This window comes from Papilio polytes, unplaced genomic scaffold, assembly GCF_000836215.1.
Source record: "Papilio polytes unplaced genomic scaffold, Ppol_1.0 DF823731.1, whole genome shotgun sequence".
Lineage (NCBI taxonomy): Eukaryota > Metazoa > Arthropoda > Insecta > Lepidoptera > Papilionidae > Papilio > Papilio polytes.
This window is the reverse complement of record NW_013525473.1, coordinates 3,321,292-3,343,370: the sequence shown is the minus strand read 5'-3', so window position 1 is coordinate 3,343,370 and position 22,079 is coordinate 3,321,292. Positions and strand designations below refer to the sequence as shown.

Sequence of the window (22,079 nt, the reverse complement as noted above, 5' to 3'; positions counted from 1 at the left end):
TATGTCGCGAACTTGTTAGAATTAAAAGAAAGCGACCGTTCGTAAACAACTATAGATTATCTCATTTCTACTATTATCATTCAGGATTTTAAGATTTTCGTGTGCCCAGAAAACGGATATTCAACAACATTTTTCTACTATTATTATTAATGATAATTATTGACAATTTTCGATTGTTACAACAAGAAGAAAACAATTGCAGTTACAAGTTACCGAATCGTATAATTATCTCGGATTACCTATTGTTTGAGTTAGGTCCAAAGAATAATGAGAGAAGCTAGTTCGATATTACGTAAACAGATTGTCAAATGTCGAAATCAAACCGCGTTCCTCTGCGATGGGGCCGCTAATGACACGCTTCAGATAACCCGGCCGACATTACCTGTAACCCGGAACGTCGACGTCACGTTTACGTTACGTACGCACCTTGTTTACAGCTTCTAACTGTTATCTTGTACCGCTTTCTTATAGAGGAACGAAAGTATGTTATAGTATTTATAGGAAATATCTTTAAACTTTGTTAGAGTTTAAAATTACCCATTAATCTAAGTTAAATGGATTGATTCCAAAATTTTTAATAAAATTCTATCATTTTCAAAATTTCACATTTTATTGTAGTTACCAATTAAAAAATTTTGAGAAGCTTTATTAAGCTTTTATGTCTTCGAAGCTATTAGGTATTAAATGCTTTAATATACGTAAAAACTTTGAGTCGTGCAAATAAAATGCAACTTTATTTTAATGCTTTAAGTTAGCTTAATCAGAATCAATGTTTTTGAGAAATTTTAGTAAAAGATATAGTCTGTGTATTGCTATGTAAATGTCAAGCTTCTGGTTTTTGAAAATAGAAATGTAATGCCTTTGATGCATCATTATGATTTCTTTTTGGATAGTATGTATGTCGGTTTCGCTTAATTTTGGAGAGATATTAATTAAATCCTTTTCTATTGATTTAGTCACTTATAGTCAAAAAATAATTGTAAATTATGTTAATATTTAATTAATATTAAACGAATTATATTTAGCCACTATCAAAATCAATTGCATAAGGGCTGCTTTGTGTTGTCATAAGTAAAGGTAACGTATTGTGTTTATACCAAGGTTAGTTATGAATGCTATAGAAAACATTTGCTAGTGGAACCTTCGGGCATTCGAATCAATTAAGGCCCATCGTTTGGACGCTGGGCTGGAGCGGTAACGGTAAATGGCCTTGTTATAGATCTAAAATGTCATGAGCGCCGCCACGCCAGCCAGCCGAGCGCCTAGTACTATCAAAACATGTTTGGTACCGGAACACCGTGCGACTGTTTCGAGGAATTCCTTTCTATTTATTAACAGACGTGTCTGATCTTTTGATAATTTCTCTTGAATAATTTGTAACGATCTATATCGAAAGACGGATTCGTATTAGAATGAAATTTGTCGCTGTTTTAGAATAATAAATTTTTAACTGTAATATTAAATTTATTATATGACGAATTCGAATTTGCGTCCTTTCGCAGTACAAACATTTAACTAAGAATAACGCGGCATCAGTTTTCAACGCGTTTTTGTTGTTACTTGTGAAATAACAAAAATAATTAAACGGCTTGGAAAAACAGTGACTTCACTCATTTTTTCTTATTATTACTGATACTAGTAAAACACGTTAGCTTTCTATGTAACAGTAATAATCGGACAAGAGCCAATATAACTAACGCGAACCATTGATTTATAAAATAAATTAAAAATCTTTTAGTTATTCTAAACAAACTTTTAATAATTATTTAATAATCATTTGTATTATTTTATTTTTATTGGACTTATTATCGAATATTTCCAATTTCGGTTTTATTAAAATCTGAAGAGATGTTCTATGGTCCCATTCTAGGTTTCATTGTTAACGCCTTTAGTAATCACTTAATACTAATGTAATACAGTTGTAGTTACATGTTTCTGTTATATGTGGATGCACGTCAGTCGTTCGTGTCCATTGTTACACGGCCGTACCACTGCGCTGCAAAACAAATGGAGAAAGTCTATTATTTTTAGCTCCGCAAATTGTTTCCTAGTTTTACCGAAACATAATGCGCACTCATATTGTCAACGATCGAATAATTTTAAATTATTTGATGTTAGAGTAGTAGGTTAAATTATTTGCCTTTTTATAGAAAAAGGTAATAAACCAGCATCATGCATTGGATACCAAATGACAGGCAACACCAAAAGTTAGTTGTAAGTCATGAATTAAATAAAATCAAATTTACATACAGTTTTATGCATTTGTTGTTTATAGCTCTTCAATTCTTGTTGGCAACATTTTTGTAAAAAAATCTTTATAACTAGTAATACTAGTTTCTTAACAATTGACAATTTTTGATCGGCAGTTGTCTTTTTTTAATTTAGATTCATTTCAATTGTCAATTTCTAGTCAGTATTGTGTAACAGCAGTTTCGTCAATTAGACCAGACCACCTTCTGTCCAGTTTCATAAAACGATTGTTACTTTCATTTCACCAGCTAACTGTAAATTGCACTGCAGTGGGTGCATTTAGAATTTTTTTCATTAATTCAATACGTAACTGAAAGTTAGTAGTTACTTTTTTAATCATTTTTAGAAATCGTTGACGTAGTCGAATTGGTTTCAAATCCTTTTTGCATTAAATTGAATGCATGTCTTTCGTAAAAAATACCAATTTGTTTAATTAATATAATATTAATCATAATTCATACTAATATTAGAAATGCGTAAGTTTAGATAGATGGAGTTTGTAGCCTAAACGGCGGAACGGATGTGGATAAAATTTGGAATAGATCTAGAAAATAGTTTGGAAGAATACATAGGTTATGTACTTTTTTTTTTATTTCAAGCGGACGGAGTCGCGGGTAAAAGCTATTTTATATATAGGTAACTTAAAAAATGTTTTTTGAGCTTTCACTGGCATGCCAGGTTGTAGAAGTAATTTTTAAAAAATATTAACTAAAACAATGTTCATTTAGGTACAAAAACTGTATTTTCCTTGAAGTCCTAATGGCGTAATCCGCGAATGTTTCCTTTCATAAGTTTTAGTCATTGACGCAATCGAAAACAAAAAAGGATTTATATTTGTGTAAACTCTGACTTCATGGAATAAAAATAGTCCATAGAGTGTTAGAGCCTACGTCACAGTGCTTCGTTCGGTGACGCAGAACGCGTAAGTGCCGCGTCTTTTACATAATCACGCACTATGCGGTAACAAACAGGTTATACCGATTAGTAATATCAAAGTTGTACGGTTCAGTATTTATTTTCAAAGCACTCGTCACTGTGATTGCGGCTATTTGTAAATGGTAACAAGTTGTTATTACATAAATTGTAATGACTATTTAACTTAAACCTGCTTTAAACATTTTTGTAAAACATCTTTATAGATGGACCAACATGAGCTCAGTTCCGACAGTTGAAACTGTCAGTTTAAATTGAACTGAACTGAACGTAGTGGAGTTTATGATTTCAGTGTCAGGATAAAACATGGCTTGTGGGGGACAGAGGACGTTTTGTAAACGTATGTTAAATTTAATATGTTCTTAAACAACAAGTCTTTAATTAGATTCTCAGAAGGCAATGTTTTAGGTGCTGTTCAAATTTTTTTTCTTATTTTATTAAGTTTGATAAATATATCTATTCCACACTCTTTCTAAAAATAAAAAGAGATGTAACAAACGAACATGTAACAAATATAAAAATTAACATAACGTAGGCAAATAAACCAAGTTGTACAATATGTGTTTATTATAATTCGTGTATTGAATCGAAGTTCTTAAATCGGTTTCGTAACGAAGCGAACGAAGTCGATATTACAATGGACATTTATACAAAATGTGTCCGTGGCTCAATTATTGTTTATCCATTTATATGTCATTAGTCATAGTATGCAATACTGGACGATTATTTTGTGTTCGAACCATTTCAAGGCTGTGTGTCTCAAACAAATTGCTTTCCAATCACGCCCCCCTTTGTATCGACGGGACTTAGGTGACGTTATACTGTTTACGGATAAAAAATTAAAATGACTACTACTACGTCTTTAGTTAGTAAAGACAGAAAATAGACGCAAGGTATTTAAGAGTGAAGCTTTATTTTTGCAATTCACATTACAATATAATCCATCTTTATCCTGTTCTATTCTCTACGTAGTCAAATCTCTGTATTAACTCTTTCATTAGTCTATCAAGCATATCATTGAATGTTTTCCATTTATTTATTTACTAGTTTTCACCGGCGACTCCGCCCGCGCGGAATTAAAAAAAACTAATCAAGCAGCCTATAAGTTCTTTCAAACTGTCGTCTACATCTATGCCAAATTTCATGTTGATCTGTTCAGCTGTTTGGCTACAAGCTCCAACAAACTTCCATCCAAACCCTTGCATCTATAATATTAGTAAGACTTACTTAATAGACAATTTTTCGTTATCCTTTCAACGTGTTCTATTTATGTAAATATGTTATCTGTGTTCTGTATTTCTTGAATATTTGAAATGAATTCCTTCAGTCGCAAAACGTTTACATAGCGATCAGTCAGGGCAGTGAGTGGATTGCATAAAACACGGCAGTACTGCGCCTCGGTTAGTCACTGAAACATTCCTGGAGTGCCGATCCTCTGCGTTGTCTCATGAGATACTCGCTTTACACTTCGTCAATTGTTGTGGTCACACTCATTACATGGACGTAAATCAACAATTTTATATCGCTCATACAAATTAAGTGTTACTCATTAACTAATAGGTACCTACAATATATGTCTTCTTCAGATATATGAATATCTCATCACTCGTATGTACATATGATTAACCATTACTTAAAAATGCTTCGTGTATTTTGTTGTTCTATAAAAATTCTTCGGAGATATCAAGAAATTGGTTATTGCGTCAATTTTACGATAAACTCTATGTTATATTTTAGATATAACATGCATAAGTTTAACTTTTCAACATCCCATAAATTACAATAAAGTTCGAAACGCATTCATCGAAACAATCGGGCATAGGAAGTGATTAGCGCGGTTTATATTTGTCGGAGGCGGCGGGGCGTAAAGGTGGCGACACATTGCACTGGAGTGGAGTTGCACAACGCCCCCCGACCGCCGCCTGCCCGCCGCCCGTCGCCCGTCGTGATTTATGATCGCGATGCTGCGCTAATATTGTGACCAGTTATAGCACACATCCATGTGCATTACTTACGCTCCTCTTGTAAACATTCAAACGCTTCTTGATATTAAATTACATAGAAACAAACAAGGAAGACCGAAGAAAGTATGGATGGATTGTGTGAAAGAAGACATGCTTAAGAAAGAACTGGATTTAGATATGACGGCTGATAGAGATGAATGGAAGAGCAGCACTTACTGTGCCCACCCTCCGTGAGGCATAATGGCAAGTGGATGAGAAACAAACAAAACGCAATCAGTCACATAATATTGGTAACATCATTGCTAGTGTAATTCAGATCTCGATGTACAGGAAAAGATAAAGTTCTCTAGACACAGTATGAGTTTATGGCAACTATTTTTTTAAATCAATTCAAATATTATGATATTGTGGTTTAAAAATAAACGAGGGAATTTACTCATCAGAATTCTTAGAGTTTGTGTAAAATGTATTCTAAAATTCCTTAACTTAATTTTATATGCGACCTTGTGAGTCTTTGATATTGTTAGTTTTTGCACGACTTGTGTAAATTATAGTAAAGCATGTTATTTAACAAATACTTAACTTTTTATAAAAGATATTCTCGATATTAAACGTAATAAAAATACCTAACAAAAATAGAAATCGGACATGTAGCTCTACATTACAGGCTCTATATTTACGATTACTATTAACCTATATCAAGTTCAAAGAGAAGTTTTTGAAGGCGGGAATTCATAAATACACTTTAACTTACATTTCTTACCAAAATTAAATAAAGAAGTATCATAACAATAGGCATAATAGTTATTGAAGCAACTTTGACGCATACGCAATAATAAATTGTTTCAGTAATATGCTGAAGAACAGTTAGAGGATTTTAAACCGTAGCTGTGATCTGTCGGAATCGGACAGCTAAGTTGAGGCTCGGTACAGTCGGCGGCAACCGGCAACGGGCCGCGGGGTCGCATGAGGTCCCGTTGTTTCGCACGTTAGGGCTACCAGAGCTAGTTGAACATCTTTACACTTGACATTAAAACATGAAGAGTAAAAGGATATATTCCTTACGTTTTAATTATCTTTCTAGTTTAATTGATTAGGGCACGTAGAAAACTAGACATCTAATATTTCTGTACTGTGATTTTGTTGCCAAAAACTAATTAATGGTTATTAAAAATTCTCTTAGTAGAGATTTGTCAGAACAAATGTCGATTCTGAATGTAGTAATTTAACAAATGTACTGTAAATGTAAAAGACTATGGCCGATCTATGGTCGTTTATGTTGTGCCAACCCTGTGCTGGGTTAACGGGCGCCAACTAATGAGAACGCAGCTCAGTTATGCAGATGGCGACTGCGCGCGAACTAACGCGCCATTCCGTTCTATATACTCTGGTTCTCGACCATTACTAAATGGATCATAAGAACGTTACTCCATCCGCGAAATTCCGTCCACATTCCTAATTCCAAGTAATACAGCATACCGCTATCAAATCACTAACTCAACCAATAACCATTGCACTAACAATCGAAGTTAAGTAAGTCTTGCATACCGTAATTCTTTAAATTACATTTTTTTGCAATCTATTTTGAGATTAGATTTCGTACTATTTAACATACTAGGTTTCACCCGTAACTCCGTTCGCTCGTAATTAAAAAAAAATTGTTAGTGGCCTGTGTTATTTATTCTAGACTATCTGTGCCAAATTTTATCGATATCCATTCAGCAGGATAGGCTACAAATTCTAACACAGCCATCCATAGAAACTTTCGCATTTATTATATTAGTAAGAAAAATATTATTAAAACATGCAACAAGTTTGAAACGTATGTTTATAAAAATAAATATACTATTAATTTTTAAACGATTTTGCGGAATTTGAACGCATTGTAAACTTAATGTACGGCTTCTTACTTGAAAACTTTTGTTTTCGAAGTCGAAGTCTCCAGTTTAAAATTGTAAAAGTACTTGTTTAAAATACAAAATTATCGATATTAACTTAGATAAATTAAAAACTTCATTGGTTAAAGCGCCACAAATGTAACAGAAAACAAGCCCTGTAGGTGGAGGTCAAAGGCTTTCTCCGTGGGCAGTGCGGCTCCGGTGGGGGGAGGGAGAAAGGGGGGATAGCACGCGCGACTAGAAAGTACTCCAAGCATTGTTTTCTTCATTACGACACTTATTTATCAGCTGTCACTCCACGTTCGCTTATTGCGTTTTTTATGCAAATTAGCTACGCCGCCTCCGATACTGAAGACGAAATTTGTGTGTTTATATTTGCTAAATACACTCACGAACCACTAATTGCTTACATAAATAAGTGACGAATACTATAAGACATATTCCTGATTGTCAATACATGTGAATTATCAAGATTTCTTCCTATAATCTTCTCTTGTCAGCCTCCTTAAAGTCTCAGTGTGTTTTAAACATATCTTGAAATTCAAATCAGTATGTAAGTAATTAAATAATGATGTAATTAAATTCATGGTCTTAAAATAAATGCTATTTTATTTTTTAATGTTATTAAAGTGTAAAAATTTTTATAATCGTAATGACGTAAGTGCATAAGACGCGAACGTCAAAGAATCGAAGAAGACGCAGGTATTGTTTTGGTTTCGCTCGGCGCGGGTCGGGACGGGCGGGCGCAACGGTCGCGGGGGGCGGCCTCAGAGCGTGACCATAGGTTTTCGGCGGCACACCGCTCCGTTGCCAAACAGATTGGGCCATTCCTTTGTCCGCGTGGGAATGATGCAAATGAGACGCTTCGCTATTTCTTTGTTTGATTTCGTGAAAGTTTACACGATCGACGAGGAAACGCGGCCGACGGACCCATGTGAACGCGATTTTTATGTAATTGTTACGTCGCGAGGGTTGGCCCACAGTCCAAGACTTAAGCGTATGCGTAGCGTTTAGTATACATTATGTTAATAGCTCCAAACTGTGTACGTATGTGATTGTATCAATGTACTATTTTTTAGTCAAGATTCATTTGAATGTTATTTTTAATTCAAGTAGATTCTAGAAGAAGGTACCAGTCCATCCCAATCAGAATCGACTCTATACCTTACAATCGGTAGGAAATTTAGTAGGATTGATGAAACAAAGACCATTTATCTTCGTTAAAAAATTGTTACATTTAAATATCTATAAGGAAAACGTATGAGATGAACACGTTCGCATTAATTCATTGTTACAGTTACGATCTCAGCCTTGATCGGCAACCTCGCGATCGCAAGTGCATTATTGAGTCGCTTGTAAAACCGACCCACTTTATATGACAGACAGCGCTTTGCGGAAGTCCTTTAATGAACAAACGCACATACGTAATGAGCTATGTATCGGATTGTAGGCACGCTTGTACCTAACGTACTTATATTAAGAAATTAAGTAATGTGTCAGGTCAAGATTGCCTGAAATGAAATATTTTAATATCAAGTGGTATTTGGTTATGTTAATTAATTATTCTTTAGAACTTGTATTGTTGGCAACACTGCGGGAGATTGGTCAACTTCAGTACTGGCATTAAATGGAGTTTTTTGAAGTTTTTATATTATCCTATTATTTCTAAAGGTTTAACGATCCCCGCTAGTTTCTTATGCTACGTATCCCGTACGCCATAGAGGGGAACGCCCTAAGAAATTTACCGCACCCGGGTCAGCTAAACGTACAGTTTTGTATTTAATAAGGAAACAATTTTTTGTGGTATAAACTTTAAAACTGCACATATCATATCATATCAATATCTATATGACAATTTGAAATAGGTACTTACGTCTGTTTTTTTGGTGAAAAAGACGCAAGCAAGAAATTAAGTCTTGAATTTTGTAACATTATATCTTTTGCTAAGTAAATAAGTAGCCTATGTATTCTTCTAGATTACATTCTACAATTTTATAGAGATCCGTTAAGCCGTATTGAACATTCATTCAATCATCCATACAAAATTTCGCATTTATAATGCCAATATGAAATATGATTGGAAGATCGTCTTTCCATCTTCTATTTGCTAGTAATTGCCTTTATTGATCTACATGAACCTATATCTATTCTGTTACAAATAAGAACTCCGGTAACTAAGCTAGTAATGATAATCAATTTAATATTCAACATTGAAAACCACAAATTTTGCTATAAAGACATTTACAAAGGCGATTCTTAGAAACGTGCAAATGGTCAGTATGCATGTTGGATCTTAGACTAGATTACGATCGAAGTTCTCGCAAAAGTTGAAGATGTCAGCATCAGATTGTAGCTATATGTAGTCGGTACGTTACTTTACAACGGTATAATGTAGGAGTTACGCGGTTACACGGTGTAATGATCATCGTACTATACTCGCCTGCTAAACGCCGTGACTGTTCGGATCCTATTTGGGCGCACAAGGTTTCACGCTTTGCTAATTATGAAATCTCGTTATTCTATATGCTGTATCACATGTCCCTTTTTGGTGTCTATTCAACTTTTTTATACAAACTAGTAGAAGTTGAACAATTGAATTTAAAAAGATTAAATTCAGTTTATTGTGTAGATTTATTAAGAATATGATAAAGCATTAACTTGCTAAATAGTGTCTTGCATGAAAGCGATGACTTCTTCGAAAGCTGACATTTCCACTAACAACAAATTAGTGGAAATATCTTGCAGTGTCTTAGATATGAAAATATTATATTTAATGAATGAGGATATTAATAAAACTGTTTTCTGCATGAGTCGACTTTCTCTACGTATAATGTTACATCAAAATTCAGCTCAGACCCCTGTTTCAAAACGCAGTCACCACTAGAGCTTATGACACAAATACGATTGTTTTCTCAACTCTACAGACATTCACTTAAGAGCTATCTGTCATGAAAACGGAGCGCGCAATTAATCGACCATCGTACTGTTGCGCCACCGGCTTAGCCAAGACTTTGGTAAGACTCCAACCACCCGTGACCTGCGCGAACCTAACGAAATGCACATATACATTGCCCTACTCGAACCTCTATGAATAAATACTCGATAAACATACTAAGCAATGTATACCAAAGCAATGATTGTACCAACTGGTTTGTTAGAAAAATAACTTGGAAACGGTATGTCACCTATCCACTTACAAAGCGGGCAAGTAAAATCAAGTGGGTAATTTATTTACTTGGCGCGTTTCGTAACTACGGCCCTTTATGAGATGGATATTATAATCAATGGAATAATTGAATGATTACTAATACGTACTAGTTATGAAACATTTCTGATTTCACGTCTCTTGCTGGCTACTGGCGTGTGAATGTGTTTTAAATAGATTTTGTAAAATTATGAAATTCGAGGCAAATGTGAAGGTGATATGTAATGTATCAATTTAATTTTAAAAACACATCAACAATATATTTAAGAACTAAGTTTAAGTTTACCATTAATTAGTACTCACAGATAGATAATTTAACAATAACGCACGATATCTTCACACCCATCAAACCAATTGCGATACCTCGTGCATTGTAGTTTAGATTGAAAATTTTTCAGGGAAAAACTCTGGAAATTCCCGGTGAATGCTTTATCATGATTATTTCCTTTGGTTTTAGAATGTCCCGAAAAATATATTTAAATTGAGTAAAGCGTATTGTATCAGTACTTAAGTTGAAAAAATAGGAATATAGGTCAGGGAGGCGGGCGGGTGGCGGGCAGTCATTATGTGTGCCAGTTAGTATCAAGGCTGTCGCGATGTAAAGTGTACGACGAACTCAGTCTACGGATGACGTAAATCATTTTAATCAGAAATGCGCAGATGATCTATGTCAATCTATATCTATACACGTAATAAAATTGGAGTGTCTGTTTGATTACAGACTATAGATATGATAATAATTATAAGAATAAATCCAGATTTCGAAAAGATGATGTATTTGCATTGCTGATAACGAAAATTGCGTTTTTTTTTGTCTCTCTGTCTGTATCCAAGTCGCGTTTGTTTGAGTTAATCTTTGAAACGACTGGGCCATTTCGATGGGACTTTCACTAGAGGGTAGCTGACATGGATGGGCTACTTTTTTAATACCGCGCTGTCAAAATGGCGTAACGTGTGGTCTAAATTTTCGCTAACGAAGTTTGGGGGCGATAGGTTGTTCTATATATTTCTAATGATTTTTGCTAATTATGAATCTTTTTTAGTTTCACAAGACTTTGAAGAACAATGAAAATGTGTAAATCAGTCTCTTTTAATAATTGAAAGTTAATATAACATTTTGCATAACAACAATTAAAAAATGTTACTAAAAAAGTGTTTGTAAGTATGCATAAAACATAATATAATATGAAAGAAACAGTTGTGTTTATAGATAACGATCTCTGAACACGTGTAGACAAGAATAATTGCATCTTACATTGTGGAACTAAACGGTATCAAAATTAACTACAAATTACAGTTACAGAATATTTTAATGTTAAATTGCGAAAAGAGATTACTTTGAGTAGCAGTACAATATTGGATTTATGTTATTTATTTTTAGTAATATAGGATAAATTAATATGTACATTTGAAAAATATTAGAGATGTGGGACATATTAAACGTTGCTTCTATTATTAAGTAGAATATTGCTTCCAGATTTTGGAAAACATAAGAAGAGCAAAGGCACAAGGAATGACCAAAGTTCAATTTGTCAATTACGATATTGATGGTCAAAGTGACACACGAAATGCTATCGGTTATGTTGGTTTTGGTCTCACAGTAGTCACGGCAGTTCATCAACTTGATCTTCTCCCTACGGTGGGTCAGCACTGTGCTGCTCTTCTATACATCTCTATGAGCCGTAATATTTGAATCCATTTCCTTCTTAAGCATATCCTGTTTCACACAATTTATCCATACTTTCTCCGGTCTTTCTCCACCTTTACAACCATCCATATTTAACCTTGACACTTTCTGGTTTAAGTCCCTCCTCTCGCCGCATAGCAGTCGTTATGACAGTTATAAATAATCATCATTTCAAATAGAAAGAGCTGTCATTTTTGACTCCTGTGACACAGTCCATAGTAACTACGAAGACCGTTCTTTTATTGTCCATGTTGATTACTTATATTGCCTAGAAAGACGGCGAAAGTGCTTGTTAAGAGTTAAATTAGCAGTATGAACCAATATTGTCTATGCGATGTCGTTGCGAGGCATCGATTATTTGATAAGTGGCATTGTTATCGTGCGGTGTGAGGGGGAGCGGTGCGGCAGAGGGAGGGGGAAATGGGCACGTGCAGACCTTCCGTTGTGACGTCACGCGCTAATGACACCATGCGAATAGGAACAGATTGACATAGGTTTATTTGACTCCGTATAAAGTTTTTTTTTTTACTTAGAACTCACAATTCTGTTTCCTCTTTCCTTAAGTAATTTTTCTGCAAAGTAAATGGAAAATAGCAAGGATTTTTAACACAGTGTTTTAAAGACATTTATATTATACACTTAGTGAAGAAAACAAAAAATAAAATGATAAATCAATGGTAGAGCTTATGTAGAATGTCGTTAGTATCCATCGGTCGTGGGAGGATGGCCATCATTTGTGTTTTATCTATGTATTTTAACACTAGTTTTATAAGTCCATGCATTCTATGTATAAATGGCTGAAATCTAAATTAGTCGATAGAATGAACATGTCACCATGTTATTTGTGTCCAACATGGTAATATGCACCGACGTTAACGATTTCGTTACAATTTATTTATCGATAAAGAAATAATTTTCTAATTTTTCGGCATTCAAGTCAACTAATTGGATCAGTGTAAGGATTTATGTGACATTAATTATGACTTTAATTAATGATCTTAATGTTAAATATTCAACATCTTAATTCACTTAATAATACCAGACTTTGGTATTAAGTGATAGATTTTTATGCAAAACAAATAAATTTGTTAGTTTTTGCTTTGCGATAGAGATCTATTTAACATTATGTTCATTGCTAATGTCGTGCTTCTGTCTCGCCCCATTAGTTCCTAAAAAGCATTCAATATTATAAAGTAAGAAACAGATTTTTTTTTATTTTGAAACGAAGATTTAATTCAGTTTATTAATACAAAACATTTAAAATACACAGCAGTTTTATGGCTTGAATTAATTAATAAAACAATTTTAATATTTACAGTAGAAGAAGCAAACATCTTTTTTGCGAATAAAAACTAAAAAATCTAAGGAAAGGAAATTCTAGGACGCGTCACGTATAAGCATTTATTGTTACTCGAAAGAGAAGCAAGATATGTTGTAGTAATGACAGAGAGAGATAGATATATGTGTCAGGCATCCACCCTTGTAATTAATATTTGTCATTGAATATTTAGGAGTTTGAAGAAGTGTTGTAAAGTGGTGCTACGCTAGATTTTTTCCTCATAAATATAAATACCGTTGACACTCTAGCGGCCAGGTACGTGTTGCTTATTTGTGTATTGCATATCATTATCTGAAGCGTTCAGCCAGTCATAATAGTAATGAATACGAACACCGCTAAATGGAATCTATATTATGATATCGTTGTTTGTGATTCTTCACACTCATTGCTTTTATTAAATACCAGAAAATACAAGTATTTTTACCGATAACGCAAATCAATAATATGATAAATTGCGTATCAATACCACAGTATATCTAGTTTCAAATAATGACACGATGCGGTTTTTCGTAATTTTGAATATTGGAGACCCTGACACTAAAATATGCGTTTCAATAGCTACAATCTTCATCATCACCATCATCATCGAAGTGTGATGTAGTTTTTTTCTAGTAATAAAACGGTTAGGTAACAGACAGATGACAGGGTACGAGATGAAAGGTCCTTGTTGCTAACTAAATCTCTTGCAGTTCTGTTTGGCTATCATACTAAACTGCTGAGGCTCCGCATCCCCGATTAGCGTATCTTGCGTCGTATATCAAAGAGGCCGATTGATTAAAATAACAGGAAGATTTTCCAATGTTTATCTAACCTAATACTTAACATTCACAGAAGACCAACAATAAAACATTAGAACGTCTCAAAGAACAAAGCAAAATTTCGCTTGTACAGAACAAAGATTAGCAGCAATAAATAACTGAGTCGTAAATATGTGGGAAACGGCGTTTTAACGCGTGAAGATCTTTGTAAATTATTAGCCAAGGAGGTCGTGTGCGCGCCAACCTTGCGTATTGGCTGCAATGACTGCGTGCGCGTGTCCACGGTCCATTGACACACGGCAACAGGAAAAACTTGACGTTCCACCCTATCATGTAACTTAATAACTACGTTGTCATCTGATTTAACAATCAAAGTTACCGTTAAAGACTAGTGATTACAATTAATTATTGTAAATTTGAAAATGACACGATTAAAAGGGACTTTACGAGAATTTTCAATATCGTTTACTCGTTTATTCATGTAACATCATTTTGTGCGTTTTACTTGGAAATGCTCTTATACATCGATGGAGAGGTACAGAGTATATCTTGTTCAGATACTACAAAATAAATATGATTTATGTCATATTTATAGTTTTATAACTTCGCAATAACAATACTGAGAAATAATTAAAAAATAGATATTGCTTCTAGTATAAAGTTTTATGGCGTCGAATGTAATTGTGTATTACGTAACGACTTGGTATAGCCAATATTTAATATACTAATGACACAATAGTTAACCAGTTGTAGGTTTTTTAAATTTTTAAATGTTCCATCTTCAAAACCCATCTTCAGTTTTTTTTTTAAATAAATTTTGACATTATAAGGTCTACTATCTCATGATCATCATTTGACAATAAAAGTAAAGATAATTTCCACGGTTTTGTAAGCAAAGAGTTGTTATTCAGAATTTAAAAACAATTGTCCGAAGAAAGGAAGGTTCGCTATGACCAATTATTAGTCTCAAGTGTGTGGGAGCGCGCGTGAGAACCGTCCACTTTGTTCCTACGGCGCTGGGCCATTCTTCAATTGAATCGATTCTATTCCCATCTTACACCTCACTCGATGAATGTTACTGGTATAATGCCAAACTCTCTTTATATAATCGATTTCTATTCGATTCTGATTCGCGTAATCCAACCGCAGGGAAATCGTAACAATTATTAAACAAAAAATACCAATTGTTCAGAGCCTATTTGAAAATACTTACTAATATTTTGTTAATATTATTATTTTCTAGAAACCAGAGTTCAATAAAGTTTCTTTATGTCACTATTTTGCCCACGTAAGACTAACTACCACGTGAAAATGGCGGGAAAATTGAGATGGTCAAGTCCCTGGAATTCTTCTCCTCCAGTGAACCAATTTAACTAAATAATTAAAATAGTAAAAGAATCAATTACTTAAGTGGAAGAAAACTTGTTAAGTGTACAAACCGTGTTTTAAATGTCATTGAATAAATTAAAAATAATTTTTAATAAAAGTTGGATCTCGATAAACATGGTCACATCCTGTTGATAGTCGTTCAACTATATTTGTGTAAAACTACTGGGCATTTAGTCGACCATCTACACGGAAATCTTATCAGCGAGGTCACTTAAGATTCATTATTACCAACAGGTTTTACTAAAACCTTTAAATATTATCTCCTTAAAATAATTACATGTAACGTAAAGACAAAGCATTAAAGTAAATATTCATTTTCAAATGAAAACCAGCTCTGATTTAAACTGTGTATAGTTAGAGCGCCCACACATCTTTGACTAAACTATCGCACGATTGTTTAGTCTCGCTTTGAGTCCTATGAGCTTATGTGGAGATGCGCACACTACTCTATTTTTAGTTGTGCAACTAAACAGTTGAATTGGCTGGGAAACAATTGACAACCGCAAAACATTTGTACAATAGTTTAGCCAAAGGTGTGCGCCCGCCCTTACACTACAAATTAAAAACAAAAAACTGTGTATAATCACGAAACAAAGTGATCAGTTTAGCAACGGTACGTCAAATTGTTATGTGGTGAATTCACACAGACCAAGTCTTAAGCATACAGTGGTCACTAGGCGGTGACCGTGACCGCACCGACAACACCTACGCCGCGCCCCGGCCAGCCGACCTGACCCCCGTTCAAACACGACCCATATCACAAGCTATCAACCAGACATTACAACTAAGCTCAAGATAAACTGGATAGACTTCGTGCTCTTCACGCCTACACATCCATGGCGCCTTTTCGCCTACTAATTAAACGTATCGGTCTTTGACACGAGATCTTCGTTATTTGTACAGCAACTCGATTAGAATGTATCGGTTTTATTGAACTATTGTTTTACAGTTTCTAAAAGTGTTAATTTATTCATCATTTTAATAAGATATTATATTGTATTACTGTTGGGAGTTATAACAATTGATATATCTAATACACAGTTTTCTTTCATACAAAAGTAGATTACTTTTACAAATTATATTGAAACTTTCCTTAGTACGACGTCAATAATTATGAGTTCAGAAAATAGCTAGGGTAAATCGAAAGCGTAAATATTAACAATAATCTTACCAATGTTATAAATGCGAAAGTATAGATGGATGTTTGTTAGAGTTTGTAGCCTAAACTGCTGAACGGATCTTGATGAAATTAGGCATAGATGTAGAAGACTTTCTGGAAGAACACAAAGGCTACCTACTTTTTTATAATTCCACGCGGAACTAGTCTCGGGCAACGCTAATTGTTTATATATTAACAGAAGAGTCGGGATGTATTTTTCCCCATCAGTAATTGAGAATTCTTTGTAAGCAATTATTAGTCATATCAAACTAGAAATGATATCATTAGTTGAGCGGAACTTTAAACGGATTAATAAGTTGTTCTTTTTCTCACAGAACGTATGAGCGAGCGATGTGATTACGTTGATGGTTTTATACGGACGTTGTGTGGTTTACGTGCGACTTCAATAGTTGTTTACAGATCCGCTCGTCGGTACTTAGGTGTGGTGCAATGCAAGAGACACAGCGATTTAAATGTAAACATATCTGATTACGTTAGGAAAATAAAGAAAATGTAATTTTGAAGTTGATAATGATTGACAATGTATAAATAATGCATATTGTGCGGTAAATATGGTTAAAGTAAATTAATAAAGGAAATTTTATGGTAGCTTGTTTTAAAAGTGCCTGATAGAAGCTAGTGTAATCTAAAAAAATGAATTATTAAAAAGCACATTGCTCGACACTCAACCTGTATCCTAATTTAACAGATTTTTTACTAGTGCTATTTAAAAATATGTATCCTTTATTGACGATTTAAAAATCGATAATTCGAGAATAATCGCTTTCTGCGTTTCTCTTGCACCGTATGCAACGGATATGAGGTCTCACTGGCCATGACCGGCAATCGCGAGACGAAGTATGTAGGTGACCTCACGGGAGAACCTTCGACTTTTTGGTTTTAAGTATTGACATCTTCACTAAATGAATAAAAAACATGTACGAGATAATTACGGCTTTAATTTATCCGTCTATGGTATTAACGAACGTTATGCATTTTCTGTTAAAAAGTAACATACATTTAGTACCTAATATGACCTATTTACTATAGCTAGTTTTATAGAGCATTGATTGTATTTAAATACAAATCTCTTTTGTTTTTTGTAATCTAGTCATTGTTCAGCTGTCAGTCTTCATATCGTCAATAAGTCGTTGCATTCTTGCAGTACACACATTTTCCTTATCAACACAATTACCGAATCAAAGCTTATTTATAATTCTTTGAGGTCAATGACTCGAGAAGGTTATAACGTCAATTGATTTCAGCGTTCCTGTGTCCTTGGAGATCCTGGAACCGTCGTCGTCACTTGAAGATGACCACCGAGGGGATTTTGGGTCATATTCCACGTAACCAGCCTTCCCTCAAGAGGACAGGGTATCTTTGGTAGATTCTCCCGACAACAAAAATGGTGAGTTCAGTGTTCTATAAAATTAGATAAGACGTGTAAATGTGGAAGAAGTTAAATACGTCTGGGTTTTGCAAGCGGTTGATTGTAATGTATTCTAGAACATTTATCAAAGTGTAAAGTTAAAACCTAAAATTGCATACGAATTAAAACTTAAGTATAATCTAGAAATCTATACTAATATGGTAAAGACGATTTTCTTTTTGTTTGTATTGAAATAATTCAAAAACTACTTGGTCGATTTCAATAATTCATGCACCATTAAAAAGCTACGTTATCAGTAAATAGGCTACATTAATTATTTTTTAATTTCACGCGGACGAAATTGCGAGCAAAAGTTATATTATAAAATATTTTAATATTAATATAAGGCAGAAAAACGTGAAAGTCCATTCGCAATTCGCAAAATGTCCACGCGTTGACATTGTATAATATTTACGTAACGCGGATCGTTATGGCATTGTAGTGCAAGTTTCGCAACGGCTGCATTTCAAAATACAAATTTTGCAACAATCCTGCGACATACTATTATCAATTACGTATCTTCAAGTGCCTGCTTACAAGTTAGGCAATGTTACGTGTTACAACAAAATAAGAAATCTCGATAAAAAAATAATTTCCATGACATTATTTAATATGTTTACAAATATACACGTAAGAAACGATAAATGTATAAATTGAGAGACGATTTTGAGACGAGCAATGCGATATATCTGGAGTATCTTGAAATAATAAAATGCGATCATTCTAAACGTAAAATAAAAATAATTCTATAATTTTAATAAACCTACAAATGAAAATTATTTTAATTTTAAGCAATTAAATTATTATTTAAAGTCATTGAATAATTATCGAGTTTACTGTTAAATTGTGTCGAAAGAAACAAACATGTCGAAGGGTTCAAAGCTGTCCTCGATTTTACTCTATTGTACTGGACAGTTTTAACACTTCTAACAAAGGAATGGTTAACACTGATCTCAGTTAAAGAGCCACGAGATTGTCGGAACTGCATGCAAGCCAACGTGATGTTGATCATCACGTGCCCTGACATGTTATAGGAAACGCATGGACAAACAATAAGTGATAAGAAAATGCTTCGTCGGAGCAATGCTAACGGATTTTATATAAGACGGTAGGATAATTAGACGTTATGTAATAGCCGATGGTCAAGTGTTCACATTCAAAGATGCAGAAATTTGTTATAATATTTTTTTTTATAAGTGAAGTGGGCAATTTCGCCCATAGACATTCGTTATACAAGAACTACAGATATATTGCTAGTCTGTGAGGAAATAGTATAGGTATATTCGCTTCTATGTTGTCTATACTAGTATTACAAAGAGGAATGATTTGTATTTTTGTATGTATGGAAATAACTCAAAAACTACTGAGCCGATTTTAAATATTCTTTGACAGTTAGAAAGGTAGTCTATCTGTACGTAATATTGGCTACATTTTTTAGTTTCACGCGCGCGTGGTCGTAACCTATAAGATAAGACGGTTAACATCCCTTTGTTTTATAACAAGTGATTGGTGTGATGAACGCAAATGGAAACAAAGTTCAAATTAGATTGTAAAAATGAAAAGACATGAATTACATTTTTAAATTTAGCACGATTGTTTGAAGAAATATGTAAAACATTTTCATAGATGGTTTATGTTGATAATATATGTTTGTACTACATAATAATTGAGCTAAGATTTTAATTATACGGTGTTGAAACAGAGCTTTATAAGCGTATAACTATTTTTAGTAACACCAGATGCTAGATAATAAATCTCATATGCACGTGACCATTTACGGTCCATTCCAATAACTGTATGTGAATTTTTATTTTATTGCTTTTTGACATATGAATACGAGTACAACTCGCATACTCGATTTTAGTAAAATACGGTTGTATATTAATAAATGTGTTTATTTTACATTTGATATTTTAACTAATTGACGATAGTAAAAGGCTTACGAGAGGGCTAAAACCAGGACCTTGTAAAGTAGAGACTATTGGAGGTAAACTCCAAATTGGTTCGCTACGTCATTCTGAATGCGCTTTCGGCGTGAACAACACTTATGATATGCTCCTTTATGCTAGGTTTCTGAAGTCTACATTTATTTTCTCATCACCTAGTGATTCAGTGTTACATTGGTATATATTTCAAAGTAGTAATACTCAAGTTACGTAGTTCAGAAACGCATTTCATGAAGTTATCGAACCAAAAACACTAATAAATTTTTGAATGAAGCTGGGTATTCGGCTACTAACCTTTCTACGTTACTATAGTTGAGACGCCTGGATGATGGCCTAGTATACTACATTTTGTACAATTTATACTTAATATAATAAAGCATAAACACACACTACTTCGTGGCGTAGGATGTCAGCCCCCTTAGACTTCGTCGATTCTACAGTCTACGATCTGAAGTCACTTTGACTAAGGGGGCTGCAATCACAGCATGTTTTTAAATAATCCTTTCCTTAATAAAAAGCCCGACCATAAGAAAACACTTTAGGCTATATGTTTTCACGTGGAAAAGGGACCATAAACTATACGCTACCAACATTAAGGAAGTAAGGTTATTATGGTTACGGTAATTTGAACATTTGCAATTGAGAATTTGAAAACTGTAAACAATAAAATAACGTTTTTGTAATGTCATGCAGATAAAGCCGCATGGGAACAACTAGTTAATAACTGTTGAAATATATTCATATGTTGTTATTAATTATGACTATGATTACATACTCATTATGTACAATAAATGTTACGAGTACGTGTTATCTAACTAACGTTTTGTACTTTTTCCTGTTTTGGGTTTTTGTGATGTTATCGTAGAATTATAATGCCACTATTAAAAATTGGCTACTAGAGTAACTGACTTTATGTTAAATACATTTACGGTTTTCAATGCGAATTATTTATAACTTACTAATAAGGCTTTGATTTAACTTGATGTTAATAAGTATCCAAAAAACACGTGTTTTTAGGAATTGCGCCTGATTTTTGTAATAAGAACCTTAGCTCATTATTTAATTGATTTTATATTATTTTTAAGGTTACATATTCTGGCGTTATGACAGAAGAGAGGTACCTTTTGGTTGGTCTTTCCTTTGATGTAAATTTAATTTTATGGTTGTGTCCAAAGAAGCTAGACCTCTTGTTAAGTCAATTTTAATCTTTCGTCGTTAAGGTAAGTCCTATTTAATCTTCTTCAACAACTTGTCCTTGTCGCTAAGAAGGATCGACAAAGTATGTGCTTCTCTTCCATACATTTCTACCAGTCGTCATATCTGACACCACTCCCTTCTTAAGCTTGTCCTTTAGTTCAAGTTGAATCTAATTAATAAACAATTATGCGTTTAGATCATTTTACACAGCGTAGTTTTATGTATTTCACATCGGAAAAATGTTCCACGACGGACAGAATGAACTACAGCGGGCTATAAATAGTAAATATTTATATAACAATTATCGCTACACCGCGAATACTTCATATCATATTGCTAAGGCTTCATAATGAGTGTAAATTAGATAAGTACGTTGACATTGCTCGTCTAGCGAAGATTTAATCTGTTTAACTCCTTATTGAGCAAGTAATGGATGTTACGTATGAGTTTTTGGTGGCAGTATTCAGTGTCGTGGTACGGACAGCGGTTTGTACGTAATCGTCTGACGGCGCTATGATATCATATTTGTTGAACATCTTGGTCACGCCTGCTGTGTTCCAGACATCAAGGCTTTTATCTTATTTGGGTACTGGTAAATCCATTTTTGCGTGAATATATCGCTTACTTTTCTTTCGTGGTGGTATTTTCCATCTTTGATGGCAAACATTAAACATATTTAGTCCATCGTAAACGTTGGCTTCTTCTTTTTGAAACTATTTGAATATATAATTATTTATTGTGTGGAAAAAAATTACAAAGAAAAATATAAAACTAATTACTATACAAATACAAGGCGGCACTGTCATAGTTAAGCATCTATGAATGTAATTAATGGCATGAAAGAAACAATTCCATGTTTACTCGTTTACTTATATTATAATTGCAAATCTTAATGCTTTGTTATCTTAGATAAGAGTATGCAATT

The 22,079-nt window shown here is 33.8% G+C and overlaps 1 long non-coding RNA gene across 2 annotated transcripts in view; it reads left to right on the top strand.

The window, feature by feature from the left end:
• LOC106103706 overlaps nucleotides 1-22,079 on the top strand; it is a 121,821-nt gene that overhangs the window by 40,200 nt on the left and 59,542 nt on the right. For both annotated transcript variants that reach the window (XR_001225631.1, XR_001225632.1), the window contains exon 3: nucleotides 17,848-17,990. This is a non-coding gene — a long non-coding RNA (uncharacterized LOC106103706). The remainder of the gene's footprint in view (nucleotides 1-17,847; nucleotides 17,991-22,079) is intronic.